Source organism: Octopus bimaculoides, chromosome 8 (assembly GCF_046866305.1).
Source record: "Octopus bimaculoides isolate indiv1 chromosome 8, ASM4686630v1, whole genome shotgun sequence".
Classification (NCBI taxonomy): domain Eukaryota; kingdom Metazoa; phylum Mollusca; class Cephalopoda; order Octopoda; family Octopodidae; genus Octopus; species Octopus bimaculoides.
In genome coordinates, this window is record NC_142935.1 from 52,465,493 (window position 1) to 52,471,492 (window position 6,000).

Here is a 6,000-nt window from a genome sequence, read left to right on the forward strand (position 1 = left end):
ACTTTGGAGTGTTGTGTCCAATACCATCCAACCTGAAGAAACATCTGGACACTTTAGAAATACCCATCAACCTTGGTGTATTGCAAAAACCGGCTTTACTTCGAACTGAACGCATACTGTGTAAAGCATTAGCTGCCTGAAGTCCTTGTGACTTGACCGACACACTTGACAGACTTGACAGACCCGGTACACACAAAATCTTCAATCTACAGCATCACAATATCGGATACTGTGCAACGTCTTCTATAATTATTATAATAATGGTTTAAAATTTTGCCACAAAAAGTCGACCTCGGCGGAATTTGAACTCTGAATTATTATTATTATTATTATTATTATTATTATTATTATTGTTATTATTGTTTATTGTTTATTATTATTATTGTTTCTATTACAGGCACACGGCCTGAATTTGGGGGAGTAGGATAGTCGATTTTATTGACCCCGAGAGGATGAAAGGTAAAGTCGACCTCGGCGGAATTTGAACTCAGAATAATAATAATAATAATAATAATAATAATAATAATAATGATAATGATAATAATAATGATGATGATGATGATGATGATGATGATGATGAGGGGGATTTCATTTATTTGCTACAAGGACGAAGGTTGTGGAGGACAATACAAAGACAGACATCGTACTGTTTTGAAAAAAATAAAAATGATACATTAAGAAAAACTAGTCGTCTCGTATATCTGATAAACACAGATTTGTCACATCTAGAGTATACTTATTCATAGTTAAGTCAAACAAAAGCAAACTCGTTCAACAACAACAACACATTCTACACTTGGCCAAACTGACAGGAGGAGTCTTCTACATGGGTGTTAGTCATGTAATAAATAATAGTTGAATTGCCCTCAAACTACACTTCAAGAATATTAAAAAAAACAGAACACTTTAATGAGGTTTATGACTGGAATAAGTCCGTCAAGCTTCACATTGAATAAAACAGTATCAGTACCGAAAGATGCTTGTGTACATAGTCAAGTAATAATCAATTTAAGTCCCTCAGTTCGTGGGATATAATGTGTGTGTGTGTGTGTGTGTGCGTGCGTGCGTGTGCATGTGTATGTATCCGTGTATCTATGTTTGTATGTATATATATCTTATTTACTGTGACCCAGGATAATATAATTTGAAGTCCTATAAATTTTTTTTTTTTTTAATTAAGAAATCAAATTTAGATGAAATAACTATAAAGATAGTCAGCGAAAAGCGGTATCAGATATTTAAAGCAGCAATGTGAGGCGGAAAAGAAACGATAAGTTCAATAGTATTTAAAAAATCAATATTTTACAAAGAAATGTTACCTACTCGTGTAAAATCGGTTCTTTGTGTAGTATCGTAAACACATTCTATTTGTAGGATGTCATCCTGAAACAGAAAAAAAGAAAAAAATAATAAATGATAATAATCCCTTCTACTGAAGGCACAAGGCCTTGAAATTTTAGAGGAGGGGTCTAGTCGATTACACCGACACCAGTACGTAACTGGTACTTAATTTGTCAACCCCAAAAGGGTGAAAGGCAAAGTTGACCTCGGTGGAATTTGAACTCAGAACGTAACGACGGGCGAAATACCACCAAGCATTTCGTCCAGCGTGCTAACAATTCTGCTAGCTCGGCGGGGCTGATTACTATCTTGCTCAGATACCAGGAAACCCGAAAATGGCTGAAGTTCAAAAGATAGTGTTCATGGTAACTGCCCATATCCTACGTAAAATACTGTCTATGTGATCCCAAATTTTAAAACAAACACAATCCAAATATATGGTACCCTAGGCATAACACCTACTTGAACTTCTAACTTGTTGTCTCTTGAGGTCTCTGGGTGAGACTTGGATCCAACTTGTACAAATGCAAAGCAAAGGTCACACATAAAATAATAATAATAATTTCATTTATTTGCCACAAGGGCGAAGGATGAGGGAGATAATACTAAGACAGACATAAAATGTAAGGATTTACATATAATGAAATGGTAAACAAAAAAGGAAAGTAAGTATACACGGTATACACTGAAAAAGAAAGGACATATGCATAGCATACAAAAGTTTTTAAAAAGTGGCGGGGAGGATGATAGAGATGTGCCCCTCACCCCCGATACAGGAGGGCCTGTAGGGATAATCGAGGAAGTGCCCAAGAGCAAGTGCCCTCTCCAATTCCTGCTCTCCGACTCACAGGTCTACACTTAGAGAGGTACCATCCACTCTTGCCATTTTAGCAACTTTCAAGAAACTCACTCGAGGACAGCACTTTCCTCTCCACTCTCAATATCCTTTTCAAGCGAATAATAATAACGATAATAATAATAATAATAATAATAATAATAATAATAATAATAATAATAATAATAATAATAATAATAATAATAGCCATAACTGAAGACAGCCGCAGAAAGAAGAAAGGCCTCAGTATGGCCTGGGTGGACTACCAAAAGGCTTTCGACAGTGTTCCCCACACGTGGATTCTGGAAACACTAGCCATAAACAAGGTGGCACCAATTATCATAAAATACATAGAGCACTCAATGAACAAATGGCAGACAGTGCTACAGCTCCAAACAAAAGAGGGACTTGTGAAAACGAAAGCCATCCCCATTAGAAGAGGAATATTCCAGGGAGACACGCTCTCTCCACTCCTGTTGTGCCTGGCACTCACACCTCTAACAGAATTGCTAAATAGAACTGGATGCGGTTACAAATGATATGGAAAAACAGTCAGCCACCTTCTATATATGGATGACCTAAAATTATATGCAAAAAACGACAAAGAGCTAGAAACACTACTACAGACAGTACACGGCTTTACCAAGGAAATAGAAATGAAATTCGGATTAGAAAAATGTGCCAAAGCAACCCTGAAAAGAGGAAAATTAGTTAAAAGTAGCAATATAACACTAGATAAAGCCAATGAAATAAGAGAACTAGACGAAAGCCAACCATATAAGTATTTAGGAGTCAATGAACTAGATAGGATACAACATACACAAATGAAAGAAAAAATAAAGAAAGAGTACTATAGACGAGTTAGATCAATACTAAAAACAGAGCTCAATGCTAAAAACAAGATAATGGGTATCAACACTTTAGCTGTCCCAGTTATAAGCTACAGCTACAACATCCTTAACTGGACACTAAACGAACTATCTAAAATAGACAGAAAAACAAGAAAAATAATGACAGGATATAGGATGCATCACCCAAAATCTGACATAGAAAGGCTATATATACAACGCACAGAAGGTGGCAGGGGTCTTATACAGCTGGAAAACTATTATAAAATAACCACCATAGGACTGCAAAAATACCTACTCCAGAAGCAAGGGAAACTAATACAAATAGCCACAAAACACGAGCAAAACAAAAAACTGTTTTCAGTATTTAAGGAAGCTGACAAATACAAACAAGAAATCAATCTACCTAACAAATACGAAGAAGAAGAAGAAGAAACAACAAAAGCTATAAAACAAATGAAATCCAAACTAAAACTAGAACAGCAACGGACCATGATAAAACGATGGCAAGAAAAGCCCCTACATGGTAAATACTGGGCTAAACTAAATGCGAAAGAAATAGACAGAGAAAAATCCCAGCAATGGCTGAGAAGCTCAGGACTCAAAGCAGAGACTGAAGGATTTTTAATTGCTGCACAAGACCAAAGCCTCCCCACCAGAAATTACCAAAAACACATAATGAAAAGAAATATAACAAGTAACTGTAGAATATGTGGAGATCGACAAGAAACAATAAATCATATTATCTCTGGCTGCCCAGTCCTGGCTAAGAAGGAATATATTCACAGACACGACAGAGCTGGGACCTATATACACTGGAAGCTATGCCAACATTATGGAATAGCAACAGAAAAAAGATGGTATAAACACACGCCAGAAAAGGTCACAGAAAACGAGAAAGCAACCATACTCTGGGATATGCCAATACACACAGATAGAGAAATTAAGGCAAATAGACCAGATATAGTTGTCAAAGATCATGAAGGAAAAAAATGCCTTCTAATTGATGTTTCAATACCAGCAGATGACAACGTTTCTCTAAAAGAAATGGAAAAACTTTCAAAATACAAAGACCTGGAAATAGAGATAACTCGAATGTGGAATCTAAAAACAGAAACAATTCCTATCATAGTAGGTGCCTTAGGTATAATAAAAAAATATTCAGACAAATACATAACAAAAACACCAGGACTTACAAATATATATAACATACAGAAAATTGCACTACTGGGTACTGCACACATTCTACGCAAAACACTTTCAATACAGTAAACATAAGAGCACCACAGCAAACCACAGCACATACCCAAGGCGCACAGAGCTGCGCTCGGTAGTGAAGTGAAAGCACGTTATAAAAATAAAACTACTGAATAATAATAATAATAATAATAATAATAATAATAATAATAATAATAATAATAATAATAATAATAATAATAATAATAATAATAATAATGATGATAATAATAATAATTATAATAATAATAAATAAATAAATAAATAATGGCATGCTAAACAGAATTGGGTGTGGATACAGCTGTTACAACAAAACAATCATCCACCTCTTATATATATGGATGATCTAAAACTACGCTATAAATAATAAACAGCTAGAAACATTATTACAGACAGTACATGGATTCACCAAAGAAATAAACATGAAATTTGGCTTGGAAAAATGTGCCCAAGCAACATTGAAAAGTGGAAAACTAGTTAAGAGTAGGGATCTTTTTGGTTTGACGGGCAACATTTTTCATTTATGTTTTATGTAGTGATTTTGGTACCGAAACACTTTCAAACTTCGAATACCTGTATATTTTGTGTTATAGAACAGATAAAAAATTTTGTATTCGAAGTTATTTCATGTAAAAAATTGTTGTAGTCAATGAAAAGAGTAGACGTGATACCAATAGTAATTGGTGCACTTGGAAGTATCAGCACTCAACTACCAACATGGCTGAAAAAGATTGGCGCAAGTGTGAAAGTGGAACACCTACAAAAATCAGCATTGCTTGAAACTGCAAGAATTCTTCGCAGTGTTCTTGACGCATGACCAGAAAACAAGTATCACCTTAGTCTGCTAGCTGTGGACAGCTGACATTTTCTATTATAGCCAACAAAATAACCTGTGAGTTTTCATATAATAATAATAATTGCCCTGATGCAGTACCAGGCAGTAGCTCTCATGGCTTTTCATCTTATCTGACTGGAATTGTTATCATGTACGCTGTTCTGCCTAAGTATAACAGATGGGTTACAATAAATATTCTGCTGAATAACACAGATTTGTTTGTCAATCGTTTGAACTTAACCAGTTAAGCACGTGCCTTGATGGTTGATGATATGTGCATCTCTGATCAGGAGCAGAAGTAGTGAGAGAGCATCATAGCCATGTATTGAGAGGCATTCTTTGAGGTTTGAATAATTTATCTCTGGAAGCATGGTTGTTTTGTTCAATATCCTTAAACAAACGTTATTGATGAACCTTTTGAGCGGAATGAGCCTGAAGAAAATTCTAACTGGACCCCACGTGCAAGGTCAAGCGCTGTATATTTTGGTATGTGATAACCATGTTGCGTGCATAAAGTTGTGATGCATGTGCCTGGTGTACCCATATTAGATGGGTATATTGGACTTCGTATATTTTACCTCAGTCACTTTGATGGCATGCACTGATCTCTCGCTCCGTAATAATTAAGATATTCATTTATTCACATAATGCCTATTTAACTATTAACATTTAATTAATTTAATATTTGGAATTATTAGACGTATATTAGACGTATGTATTCCTACACCTCTTTCTCTTCTATTGTTAATTAATTTGTGCTTGGCTGTAATGATCTGAAAAATTTCCTCAACGCATAAACCACACATTTTGTTTCCAATGTTATAAGATTTTATCCAGCTAATTAATGATAAAAATTGCAATAAATGTTGAAATTCTCAAAACTAGATAAGTAGAAGTTACATAAA

General features: G+C 35.0%; 1 protein-coding gene across 1 annotated transcript in view; it reads right to left on the minus strand.

Annotated features, from left to right (window-relative positions):
• The window catches only part of LOC106881872 (DBH-like monooxygenase protein 1 homolog), a 36,366-nt gene that overhangs the window by 7,392 nt on the left and 22,974 nt on the right, over positions 1-6,000 (minus strand). Inside the window, exon 9 of the mRNA XM_052970100.2 lies at positions 1,324-1,383. The gene's annotated coding sequence lies outside the window, so the exon portion shown is untranslated. The remainder of the gene's footprint in view (positions 1-1,323; positions 1,384-6,000) is intronic.